The 14,065-nt window shown below is 36.8% G+C and overlaps 1 long non-coding RNA gene across 3 annotated transcripts in view; it reads left to right on the top strand.

Annotated features, from left to right (window-relative positions):
- Positions 1 to 663: 663 nt before the first annotated feature.
- Positions 664 to 14,065, top strand: part of LOC135253260 (uncharacterized) — a 99,661-nt gene continuing 86,259 nt past the window's right edge. For 2 of the 3 annotated variants that reach the window (XR_010329568.1, XR_010329566.1), the window contains exons 1-2: positions 664 to 1,526; positions 9,890 to 10,038. This is a non-coding gene — a long non-coding RNA (uncharacterized LOC135253260). Of the gene's footprint in view, positions 1,527 to 9,889; positions 10,039 to 11,113; positions 11,709 to 14,065 lie in introns of those variants that run through there. The other variant, XR_010329567.1, reaches the window with a different exon arrangement.

Here is a 14,065-nt window from a genome sequence, read left to right as displayed (position 1 = left end):
TATTCCAAAAAGCCGTCACAGAGACTATATTTTCTTGGAAAAGATTGCAAATCTTGTGGATATTGTTTTCAAAACACAGTTTGTCAGTTGCAGAAACAGCTATTTTAACAGGGGGAGCAGCTAAAGCTGGGATATTAGAATCCATAAACAGTATGATTACACCAGAAGGGATTGGATCAAACACCATTGCATACTGTTTAGAACTTACAGGTATCTTCTAATATTGAAGAGTTACCTGGTAATTAAACAGAGCACTGTTAGTGTTGAATAGTTGACCCACTGAACTGATCATTTTGTTGAACTATTCTGGAAAAAAATCAGATGTGTTTTTGTAGAGTATGTCCTTGTTAAATATAATATTTAGACACATTGTTTCACGTTGAGGTTAGGCATTTCATAAATTGCTTATTTTAAATGTATAATTCAGTGTCCAAAAAAAATAAAAATAAAATAAAAATAAATAAATCAAGAAAATTAAGCCCTCCATTTTCTTAGGTTTTCATAATGGCTTTTTAATATAATGTGTTCTATTTCTCCACAGGAAATTTAAAAGCAGCTGGTATGTATCTTTTATGATATTTTTATCTATGTATAATGAGAAAGCAGGATACTATGTTTCCTGTTCTGAAAAAAATATTCAGAATTTAGTTCTTCATCCTTTTGAGTTGATCAGCTTTGAATCTGTACATATTATCCTGCTTGTTCTGACATACAATAAGAGACACGTTATCATGTATTGTGAGGTCATCAGCGGACTTTTGAGGGTACACTTTCTGCATCTGCCCTTCTATCTTTGGCTAAATCACTATCTAATATTTGTATCTCCTCAAATATTATCCTGTTTCATATTTTAAAAGGTATCATTTAATGCAGTATTTTTGTCTATCTGAGCTCCATTCTAATGAAGTGATATTTATTTATTTTTTTCATTCTGGACAGCTTCATGGTTTAATATTGACTTGTGTAGTTTCCAACATGAAGAGTGAATGTGACTAGAGAAAGAGAATAAATGGATAATTGCTTTATGATTTATTGGCAGAGTGGTCAGAATTGTATGACACTCCATGGGCCTTCAAGTGTTGTTGGAGCCATTTATGTTATGCAAAAAAAAAATGTTAGTGACACGTTAGTGACACCTATAGGCCGTTTTAGTCATATAAGTGGAAATGGAACCAGGCCCTAGGGCTCATTAGGAAACACCTGTGACAAGGGCTCATCAGGAAACACCTGTGTCAAGAACCTGATGAACCAAGACACCAGAAGTTTTCAACCTTCTTTATTACATTGTAAAGTTGTAATATTTAATTAAAAGTTACCTCTTTGATTTTGTTTGTATTCAGAAAAGCTCTAATTTATTTTCATCATTTGACATTATGTAAATAGTCCCATTTTCATTTATTTTTGAGGGTATTACTATTTATTTGTGGCAAGCCATAAACGCAGTGCATCGCCTACATTCATTCAATGAATGGAAGAGGGTGCCATTCTACAGTCAGCGCTGGTCAGCATAATCAAGCGATTTCATGGTAAGAGGGAACATTTGATTTAAATTGCATTTGTTAAGATGCCAAAATGTATGGTCATGATCCCCTGGGATGGTAATATCACTTACAATATTATTTTGTGAAACTTTTGACACTTTGATTAATTTAATGCTGATTTTAAGGTCAGTATAAAATGTATCAAGTCTATCCTCTATTAGCCTGGTATCCCAAGCGTAAGCGTTATATAAATATAGAGGTTGGCACAATAAACATGAGATGTTTCCCCAGCCACAGTAACCTTGAAGTTTGACTGTCACCTTTTGGTTTCCATTGTGTTAGTTTAAATTTCATTGACAATTTTACAATATATGGGATCTTATTAGAGATAAAAAGGTAAAGTGGAGGCTGTGGACTTCTTTTTTCAGCACAGCACCCTTTATCATGTTAGCATTAAAATATATTGCATTTCACCACTGTCTGTAGGGAAGAATGGCATTACATTCTTAGGCTTAAAGGATAGGGCTTGCAAACACTCTAGGCAGTAACAACACGTGGCTGAACTGTTCAGAAACATTAGTGTCATTTAATGGGCTATGGTGACATCTTCTGGCCAGGAAGAAAAATGTGTTCTAGCATCAATGTGGTGAGTGTTACTGGGCTGTGGAGATGCTGCCACTTAATCTATTGCGAGTGTTTCTGTTTAGTGGAATAGAAGTTGTAAGTATGCATGCCTCAGATCGTTTTAAGCTTTGTTTTGTGAGTAATATGAAGTGACAAAGAATTCACATCATACCATATTTACTTGTCCCAAAATATTTTATTGGTATTAATATATTACATTTGCCTTTTTGACTGATGAAATGAATAACTCAATAAATTAAAAGTGAACATAAAATATAATAGATTAAAATAGAATAGAAATAAAATAGATTTGTAAACTTATTTTACACATGCATGACAATGTCTCCTATACGGTAGGCTCAGCGTCCTCCATCAGTTGCCACGGAGCGGGGTGATCTTCTCTTTCTCAGTGTGCGGTTTTCCAGCCTCTGAAGCATGATCCTCATTTTGGTGTTTACAATTTCCCACGCACACTGAGGATGAGCCTAAGGAGGGACAGATACACAAACATTACTTTACATTACATTATTTAGGAGACGCTTGTATCCAAGGAGACGTACAAAAGTGCATAAAGCACTTCCAATCAGTCATATTCCAATGTACACTCAAAGTCAGTCAAGCAATGCAAACTTAATGAGTACATCATTGCAATCAAAACTGTGCTGGAGCGGAGGAGATGTAATGCAAGCTGGCATACTGCAATAGCAATGAAACGAGCACAAACCTAGAAAAAGGAGTTTAATTACCATTTTATTCAGTAATGTGTCTAGATCGAAATGCATTTGTTTAGTTGTTGTTTGTCATAAACTACATGAATGTGGTGTGGAGCTTGTTGAACTGGTCTTTTAACCTGAAAGCTGCAGGTTCAAATCCCATTTGTGCATTGTACAGACGATCAATGTACCTTGACCTGCCTCAGAAAACACTTACGTGTTTATATGTATATGTGCGTCACTCAGGATTAGCTGGTATGATGAGTAAATTAATACTCTAATAACAGTAATGAAAAGTAAAATTTCCTGGGACATACCTTTTTTTTATCGAGAAAGACCTCAAGCTTTTTAAAGCATGTTGACAAAGGTTCATGGTTTATATGATGGGAGTGATGCACCTGTGGGTTACAATGAGTATGATGTTAAAGGTTACTTTTCATAATACATTTGTTATCACGATATATGACTTTATTGATTATAAAGATCAGGTTTAAGGTTTTTAGTTAAAAAACGTTTATCTTTTTTTGCCTAATGTGTCTTATAAAATTCTTGTAACACATGAACATTTTACACCAAGAACAGATGGATATCTGTGTTCAAAGTATGCAAATATTAACTAAGCAAACTACTGTTCGTTAAATCTCTGTGTTAAGCATATATTTATTGCAAACATGTTCTGAATGTTCAGTTCAAAAAGATATGTTCAAAATGGATGGAAATTGGGGGAAAAGTACTTACACAGGAAGTCAGAGCAGATTGAGCATGGATTAATACAGCAACAAACTGGTGTGATTTCTTTGTGATGTCCTTCCTATAAATGGATTCCGCCCTCTTCATGAGGTCATCAAGCATTTTTGCATTGAGGTCCATCTGGTTAAAACAGACGATACAGAAGCTCTGTCACTGCCCTTATATTTGATAAGCTTTTAAGTACAATTGGTAATGCAATTCAACTATTTTAAAGCAACCACTTTAGTACTTAGTAGTAAACAAAATGGAATTGGGACCTACCATGTTGAGTGTTTGCTGAGGATCACAAAGGCTTGTCTTATCATAGTGATGGTGGCAATCTTGAGAGATGCTGCTACTCTGTTGAACACATCAGATACAGATATATTGTAGTTTATATGGAATAATAATCATTCATTTTCAAAAGTTGTTTTTCAAAGTGTTTTGCGTTTATTTACCAAGCTGTTCAGCTGCCTCAAAAGACCATCCCAGGGGATTTCTTGAGTACAGTCTTTATGGGCTTGCAGAAGTGATACAAGAAGACAGAAGATGGCGATTTTGATCCAGCACATGATTCCTAAGATAAGAAAATACACGAATTAGTAAAATACTTTTTTTATGCCTTCCCAAAATCAAGGCAATGCTGCATTGCAATAACAAAGCAGCGGAGGTTTCAGGTTTGATTCCCAATGAGGACAACTCCTTAAGATGCATTGTAAGATGAAAAGATTTCAAAGCATTCTATTAATGATATATTCTTCAATATACAGTAAAACTAATGATCAACATCAGTTATTCAGTAAAAGAAATTACAATCCTACTTCAAGTAAGAGTGTGAATAGCATTATTACCTGTTAGGAAAGGTTTCTCTTGGCTCTCTTGGGTCACCCCTGTTAAGGCTTGCTTGTTTTTGTTCTTGGTGCTGATGCTGAACTTGTAGTGCCATTCTCTGAGCAGCCCTGTTCCTTTTATATCAAATTTGGCCCTCTCAGGTAGCGCCACACCTGTGCTGCTTACACAAAGTGAAACTCCTCGGCAGTTCACTTCCATGTGGAAATCTCAAAAACAAAACGAAAAAGATAATCTGTGGGTGTGGAGCAATAAATTAGAACAGGCTTTGCCACCGTATTATTTTTAGGTAACAGATATTTACCTTTTGAAGTTCATATTAATAAGTGCATACATAATAAGTGATACATAACAGAATACATTCTATATACAGCAGATCAGTGATAAAGCAATAATTTATAGTAATACAGCCCAAATAATCAGAGAGGCAAAGAGGAACAAGTCCAGATTTTTCAACTATTTTGCTAATTCTGGTGTGTGGTCCAAAAATAATGATACTAACTCTTACAAGTGTTTCCAGGACACCACACTGTTATTGTAATATGAAAGAACAGTCAATGGAGCTAGAAAAATGATAATGCTCTGATTGTTGTGTGGAGTTAGGGATACTGATCAGGATCAGGATACATTAATGGAGGTACAAGTTCGCTGACTGTGTATTTGCTTCTCAGACATCCTTATCCAGAGAAACTTCCAGTTGGAAATGCAAGCCATATGAACAATTGTATAAAGTTATTCAGGTTGAGCTTTCCTGAAGGTCCTAACAACAATGTCCCAGCTGAGGAATAAACCCTATAGGCTTATAGCTGGTTAGAAGGTCAGTTTTTTGTTTAAGTGTATATATATATTTTTTGTTTTGTTTTTGTTTTGTTCCTAAAGTACAATAAGCTGCATAGTGTCACGTCTTAGGGCGCTGTCACATTCAATTTTATTTAAATGATTTGCAAAAATCCACTTTTGTGAACAATTATATTAATTTTTTTTGTTTAGCCCAATTTCATCTGCACATGGACCAAACATAATTAGTTCACTCTGCATTTGTTGTTCCTGTGTGATTTTCCCAATTGCTTTTCCTCATTAATGATAATGGCATTGTCTCTTTGGAATGCACTGTCTTTTGGGACAATTTATGAGAATTTGTAAAGTGACATACGTAAGTTCATTAGACCTCCACAGTCTGGCGTTCTTTGTCTTGTGCACTGTTTAGTGTTGAACGGAGTGGATATCGCAAAAACATACTTCACTTCCAAATGGTTCAAGACTGCCCCTCCATCTATGTTCGGTTACCCTAGTGCAATAATGTCACAGTCAGATGTTTCACACATAGCTCAAAACCAAACTACACTTGCACTTAAACGAAACTGTCAAATTAACAAGGTGTAAAAGTGCCCTAAAACTAATTGGAGCATATAGTGCAAAAAATTGTCCCAAGACCAACTACCTGTTTATAAACGATGCATATAAATCTGTGATCCATTTACTATACATGCTGTAAAATGTCAGATTTACTTTGGTGAACTTATTGAAACTGATTTAGCAGGCACCTACTGGAACTCAAATTATTCCCATCCCTCAGTATTTGTCATGCAACTGACTGCCTGTGCTTTCGAGTCAGTTAATACCATTGCATCCAATAGGCACTCGTGGAATTCAGGAGGTTTCGCTTGTTGTAGGTTCCTAGGAAATGAGAACTGAGAAACACTCTCTGAAGGAGAAAATGAAAACAAAACCACTTGCGTGTCAGGGTTTCAATAATACACCTGAGCATGCTTCATAGAAATCACATCCTGGCTTGACTGTTACTTTTTCCAGCACCTCAGGCACTGCCCCTGTCAAACCCGTACAGCATGAGGCAACTTTTGGGAATCTCCTCTCCAGGAATTTGGTTGATTGACTGATAATTGCAAGGAATGTAATTACACACTCTCGTTATAAACGCGCCAGTGAATCTTTGGCAAAGGTGTCACGGAAGAGCTGTGCGCAGCATACCATAGTTCTCTCTGCGTGCCACGACAAGAAACTTACCATTCAGTTCACCGTTTTCTTTTTTTTAGTCTGCAAATTGCACTCACCGACGTGCAGAGCAACCTGTCATTAATTTTGAATGAATTATTTTTCTGTTTTGACATTTCATTTCACTTTTTAAAACACTTGTACTGTATAAAGAAGGTATAAAACTATAACCTAAACAACTCGCAAGCAGGCTAAGGTAGAATACAATAGCTTATTTCCCTAATTTGACGCTCATATGGAGATGTTGAGAAGGACAATTTAACCAAAATGCTATATTTTAATATTATTTTTAATTTTTCAATCTAAAATTAACATTATTATACAGCCCATTATAATGTGGTTCTTTCAATCAACCCCACAACAATGCAAAAACTACATTTTTAGTATGGGAAAATGAGGCAGAAGGGACAGAAAAGAACTTGATTACTTAAAATTACTTTAAAATTTTATTAAATATTGATTATTGTAACTGTGATGTAAACCATGTGCAACAAGAATGTATGAACACCTTTAAGAGCCTCACATTATAACTAACAAAATTTGAATTCGTAAAATATAAAGTAAACTGTCTGTCCATTTTTGTATCTCTTCCCTGACTTTCTCAAATGACATCATTTGTGAGAAAAACTCTTAATTAAAATAATTGAATGTTTACTTTCAAATGAATACCCTCTTTCTCTTCTTTGCTCAAATCGTGTAAGCCTTCCAGTGCATGTGTGGGAGCCTTTCCTGAGTGATTTATGGAAGAGTCAGAGCTTTTTGAATTGGAATGGCATTCTTCCTAACTTCAGCAGTTATCAGAAAGGACACAGCGAAACACTCCATTTTCAGTGACGATGAAGAACACCAAATTGGTTGCATGCACCTATTAGATTTTGAAACAAACACTTTTTATAAAGAATGTACAGGGACAGCTTCCCAAAGAATTATTCTGTGTTACTGGCTTGATTTAAGTTAATTGGAAAAAGTATAAATAACATTTCCTCCAAACAAGCAGAGTGAAATTTATTTGTGGTATATGTTTTGTATATATACATTTTTGATATATATGCATACAAGAGATTTAAATAAAATAAAAATGATGGTAAAACTATATTATTTAGAAAAAATATATTTGTAAAAATTCCAACTTGTGGTCATAATTTCATTGAAAGAATATCAAAAAATACAAAAAGAAAAAATAAATGGAATAAATTAGTCCAATCTTAGTATAAAAGCAAACTCTTAAAATAAAAACATTTCCCTGGTTAAAAAAAATAATAAATCTCTTGTACTCTAAAGCTAGTTTCATAATGACATCATGTGCATCATGAGCTAATCTTGAAGAAAACAGCTGTTTGAACAGAAGATACAGGTGTGCTGCACAGTAACATTAAACATAACAAATAGAGAGTGATCACTGCATAATCCATTTTACAATAAATCACGTTCATATATATTTTTCTGATGGCTGTTGCTTCACCCTGTCTTCACCTTGTGTGTGTGGGACAAACCCATGCACATGCGTAGGCGCTGTTGCTATGTGGGCGTTAGATGCAAACTGTTCCATGTGCCCAAGCAATGAAGGGCGGGAAGTTGGCTGTTGAAGAATTGCATGTTTCAACTTGAATGACAATATAGGTAAAAGGTGTGATTTATTTGAAGACTGGCTCTGTTCTTGTCATATTTACGGTGACAATTCTGTTGTTCACGTAAGCCCATTCAAGTAACTTTGTTACTGACATCCAAAATTAAGAAAAAGTATTTAAGTGACAAAGTGTGCTAGCGTGAGAGAAAGCAGCATGGCTTTGCGAGACTGCACCAACTATTTTGCAAGCAAATAGGCAAAGTTTTATTTAAAAAGTTTGGTTTATTAATCTTTATTAAATGGCTGTCAGGGGGTGATTCTCAGCCCCTATTAAATGAATGTTAACAAAGCTAACAGAAAACAGAGTGAGCTGCATATACTCAAAGCAGGGGAGGGCTTGAGCCCAACTTGTCCCCAAGTTATCACATAATTTGTGATGAGTAGCTCAGCGGGCCTAATCTGAAAATGCCAACTATCCCTTTAATATGATCTTGTCAAAAAACCACTGCTCAGCATCGCAAACATTGTTTGCAATACTGAAGCGCTTGATTGCAGGTATTCAATAGGTACAAAGATGTTCCTACAGTTTCACTTCGTCAGTTTCAGGGTGCAATGCACAAGCACATAATCACATTGAGTGCAGACCAGTAATTATGTCTGACAGTTTGGAAAATATGTATTTTAAAATGCCTCCATAAAAAGATTCCTATTACAACAACCCATCCTCTGCAACGCTCACCCTGTCAAAATCAACTCTGTTGGAATAATCTTTCACTCGAAAAACATGTATACCTGTATCAGTTTTTGCTTACCTTCAGGAAAACAAAACAATAAGATGACAATCTTTCTGCTCGGGAGGTGTGGTTTAATAAGATTGAAACTAAACAAATATCTAGTATTACGGGAACAGATCATTGAATGTTGGTACGAGTTTCACAGGTAATATCAAGAAAAGGTCCCCTGTGGAGGCATTGCCCCAAATACAACTTCCAACTGTCCCGTAAATAATTTCACAATGAATCACAGCTCATCAGTACCACTGCGAGTACTATCCAGTATTCTGGTGATCGATTCAGCTACTTAGTATTGGGAACAAGGATTCAAATCTTCCCATATAGTCAAATGTTAAATGGCCTATACTTTAGCAGATACACATCTAAGGACAACGCTTCTGGACCAGCCATAGTCCAGCATGACTGTCCTCTGCCATTGTTGCAATGGTGGAGATTTTTGGCTGCTAGCCCAGGTGTGGTCCATCTCCTGGGATCATGCTGACTTAACCGAAATTGCCTGAACGTGGAGGTTCGGGAACCAATAAACATGGCAGCTCTGTGAATTATCACAGGGAGCTTGGCTCTGTCCCGCAGGGAAATCACAGGTAGCAGCGAACCCGTAATTTGTTATTAGTAGATGGGTTGTGGTTGTAATCTGGCCTGCCGCTCAGCCCCGGTCAGATGGCATGGTCTTGCAAGGGAAGAGAGCCCCTGTTTTGGGTTAACTGGAGATTTGAGTTCATTTTGTTTAATGTAGTCAGTAGCAACAACTCAAAGCACAGGTCACATGTGGTCATGCAGCATTCGTGCTCAAATAACTAAACAGGATGCAGCTTTAACTCTAAAATGTCAATCCCAGTCATTATGATCATTCTAACATTTAAAACTACATGCAGTTTTTTTCTGAACGTTTTCACAATTACTGCCCATGCTTGTGGTTCACTATCATTTGCAAAAAATATTTCAAAATTGTCTTATGCATAAATGTTTAGCTTGAAAAACAGAAGTTCAGTCACAGTCCTTTGAAATTTTTGATAATGTGCCAAAGATGCACCCAAGATGGCAAACAGTAAATACCAAACACTTAATGGGAATTGCTTATTGCAGATGGCATTACATAATAAGTTTCTTTTTCCATAGTTCAAGGAAGCTGGGCGAAGAAGTGTGGGGGTGTGATATGCACTGTTTGCATCTACTCCTTCATGTAGTTTCAGAATGAGGAAGAAAAGGACTATTCCGTTGGCTTGGAGCTGATATCACTGAACGGGATCCTCAAAAACGGCAGTAAGGTGTGTCCACCAATTACAGCACCAAGTTAATTTCCCTGCTGAGAAAAAAAAAGTTATGTTTCCAGCAGAAACAAATGACAGTACCGTTCAGTACTTGTATTATTTATTTTACTTTAGTCAATTTATTTTAGTCTTGTCTTGTTTATCTTTTTCAACTGTGTCTGTCATTACACACATACATGACCTCTCAGTAATGGCAGTTACTTATTCAGGATAATGTTTGGTGAAATATGCACTAATTTATGTTGATGCATTTTTATGTGCTATCTAATTTCGAAGTAATGGTTGAGCAGCTATGTGTATTTACCTTGCTATTTAGCCATAGACTGTAGTTAACTAGCAAATGATTTTCAAAAGTGATGACATTACAAGCTCTATCTTCTCAATAGCTGTTGGAGTGATGGACCCAACGTACGGTAAAGAAATACAGACTTGTTAAGTCCTTTACACTCTATTCAGTTAAATTCAATTACACTTTTATTTGTATAGAGAACTGTCACAAAGATGTTTTACAGAGTAGCAAAATATAAAGGGCAAGAAACAAAGAAAATAAGAGCAAACGGAAAATCACAGGCCTGGACCCCCAAATAGTAAGCATATGATGTAAAAAAATGGCATAAAACTCCCAGTGGGGAGAAGAAACCTCAAACGGTGGTAAGCAAAAACTCCCCGATGGGAAGAAATCTCGGGAGGAACCCAGCTATAGAGAGAGAGTCCATTCTCCAGTGGCCGGTCTGGTGTAAAGCTGTGGGAGAATGGAATGTAGTAGAAATGCAATCTATCACAGTAAATGAAACGGGTTAAGTAGGTTATAGCTGAGGTGATCGCTAACAGGAATAATAAAAGACCAAATTATATAGTTCAGTATAGTACAGTGTAGAGAGGCCTGGTGATATATCTGGAGCTCCAGGCTGCGTCAAGGCTTAGACAGGGGAAGAACTGGGCTGAAGTAGTCCACAACCACAAAGCGAGGGACAGGGCTGGAGCAATCCTGCAAACTGAAAGGAACTATACACTGTGTCTGATTCTGGTTTGAGATATGCATCCTTACTCAAATGTACAGTTTTTTTCCTAGTGTCAATCCTGTCTTGGGTGACTTAAGAGAAGAAACGATAGGTACAAACTTGGTCCCAGTCCCACTGAAAAGGTTTCTGTAGAATTCAAATTCTTGAGACTTTCATTCTTTTTATTAAATTTTATCTACACATTTATTGCACAGAAGTGTGGAATAAGTCAAACAAATATATCTGTCAGCATATCAAATTCAAATTTAATGAATGTGGCTAATGGCTATGCAGTACTAACAAAATAGATTCAACCAGTGAAATTTAATGGCTTCTATGTTTAAACTTCTGTGTTCAAATGACAAATTCAACTTTGCATGCCTATAGGGGAATCTCATAGTATCACTCTCAAAGAATTATGATCCAATGTGGAATTTTAAAGTGAACTTTCAAAAACATGGGTTATGAGGCCAGTGCCTTGGTCATACATATATTTTGATACGGGAGGAAACCAGAGAACCTGAAGGAAATCCACACGAGCGCAGGGAGAACAGGCAAACTCCACGGAGGGAGGATCTGGTCTGGGACAAACCTGTCGAGGCAACTGCTAACTACTGCAAAGTTGATGTGAAAACCAAGTATACTTTTAAGTATGTTAAGAAATAAATACTTAAGCATAAGTGTATGTCTTGGACAATTCAAGTATTTGTCTTGAAGTATACTAAAGCATAATAATTTAAAATGTACTTTGTATTTGTTACTTGTTACTGCTGGTGATGGTAATGGGTATCGGGTCACCCATGTACTTCTCAAATGGTGTAGCGAGGTTGACAATTATGTGATGGATCATAAACTGTAGGCGATCCAAAAAAATCAATAATTCTTCTGTAAAGCTGTTCAGGAACCTCTTGCTATAGACCTATGGCAGGGCCGGTTTGACTGGCATCCACAGGGTTTCCTAACTCCATTATACCTTGTGGGAGCCTCTGGTAGGGCACAAGCCTCATCTGGGGAATCCATTGAACTCTATCTGGTCTTGGGTCCATCTTGGTGAAGGTACTATTGGAACTGTCTTTTGTGCTGACTAGTTGCCATCTGCAAAGGCTGTAATGACTCTCAATGCCTCACTGCTCACAGAAAGTTTATACATGATTATTTTCATGTATGATCAAGCTAACTCCGGTTGTCTTTATTAATGTGTAGCACACATTCTCCTTAGATAAATTATCTGACCGTAATTAGAAACACCATTATACTCATCATGTTTCCACATTAAATGTATAATTTTTTTGTGTCTGCCAAAATGCCTATCCAGTCGTTTCCATTTAGGAAGACCATATAAATATGGCTACATATTACTAAATAATACAATAACACAAAATACTATTACTATTATATACTAAATAAATAATATTAAATATTACTAATAACATATTTAAGAATCACACATTCTGAACATGCACACAGTGAAGATGCCTGAGAAAGCTAAAGCAACACGGACAGTATCAAAGCAGAAAATAACAAAGAATGTAAAATCTAAAAATGATTTCCCAAGTCAGACTGCGGCGCTCTCAGTAATGTCCATCAAGGAAAATGGAGGATGGAAATTGCAGCAGTGATTCGCTTGCTCAGGTTGATTATTAAGGCCATGCAGAGGATAAAAGCACATTTCACAGTGCCGGCCCTTCCCTCTCACTGTGGCGCTGATTAGGTTAATCACTTCATTGTCCTTCCGGCGCTTTCCACTGCAGGTCTTTCGGGAATAAAAGGACAACTTGAAAGAAAGAATTACACAGAAAGCTGCCTTTTCCCTTCCCCACATCAAATTTGCACCATTACCTTTTCCATAAAAAGCCATACACCATCCATCTAGGTCACTTTAATGATTGCCTCATTATTATTTAGATGATTATGTGTTGCAAGCCATTTAGCATGCTCAACGATTCATGTTTAATTTATTTGCCGCGGCGACAGAAATGGCTTCTGAGAAGTGTGTGTGTGTGTGTGTTTGTGTATGTGTGTGTAGGGGGGGCAGAAGTCATATGATACAGTGTGGTTCTGAAAATGAGATCTGATCAAGCGAATATATTTAGCACCCTAAAGATAAGGAGGTGCTGTTAGCTGTTTAGTGCTGTTTTTGTTAACAAGTCTGTCTAGGTTGATTAGTGGTCGCTAAGTAACAGACATGGTTTCAAAGTAACAGGCAGTTTCAAAGATATTTGCTTACAGCTAGGAGGATCGTAGCTGTGTGTTTCAATGCAGGAATGTTCTTACAAATGTGCCACCATACAGAGATATGAAAGTATTTAATATCCATTTTAATCAAATACAAATGAAACAAAAACAAGACAAAATACAGACAAAAAACACATACAGACAGATATGGACACACACACACAAACACACACACACACACACACACGTATACATACATACATACATACATACATACGCTGTGTACACCCAGAGCTGAAGCATCCATGGCTGCCTCCTTGGACTGGATGTTTGGCTCTTACGAAGCCTTGTTTTTATTAGCAGTACCTCTGTTGTGGTCCAGAGAACATATGGTCCAGACATCCAAGCTATTAAAGGCAACAACAATCCCCTGGATGGATTTATTATGATATAGAGTCACATTCCATGAACAAAATAACAATCAGACAGCTACATACTATTCTCTCAAAAACCTACAATTCTATGGTACACTAGTGAACTTATGTTGCACATACTATGTAATTTTATTTTGAACTGCTATTGCATTGCAGTTAATTGGGTTGGTGAGGGGGAGGGGCATGGGGGGTAGGGGTGGATTGGGGTCAGCGAATAGTCAGCACCTGCTCACGATTAGACCCACTAATGTCTATGGGGGGTGAAGCACTCATATATTTGGTGAGGGACAGACCAGGCTGATCTAGCAGTTGAGCCATTGGTTAACTTATTAACACCAATAACAGCTTAAGCATGCACAACATGGGAAAGCTAGAACTCAGGCTGACTAAACTTCAGGAAGTGGCCACAAGCAC

This window comes from Anguilla rostrata, chromosome 4 (genome assembly GCF_018555375.3).
Source record: "Anguilla rostrata isolate EN2019 chromosome 4, ASM1855537v3, whole genome shotgun sequence".
NCBI lineage: Eukaryota > Metazoa > Chordata > Actinopteri > Anguilliformes > Anguillidae > Anguilla > Anguilla rostrata.
Note: the sequence above shows the minus strand (reverse complement) of the source record. Positions and strands in the feature narration are given on the sequence as shown.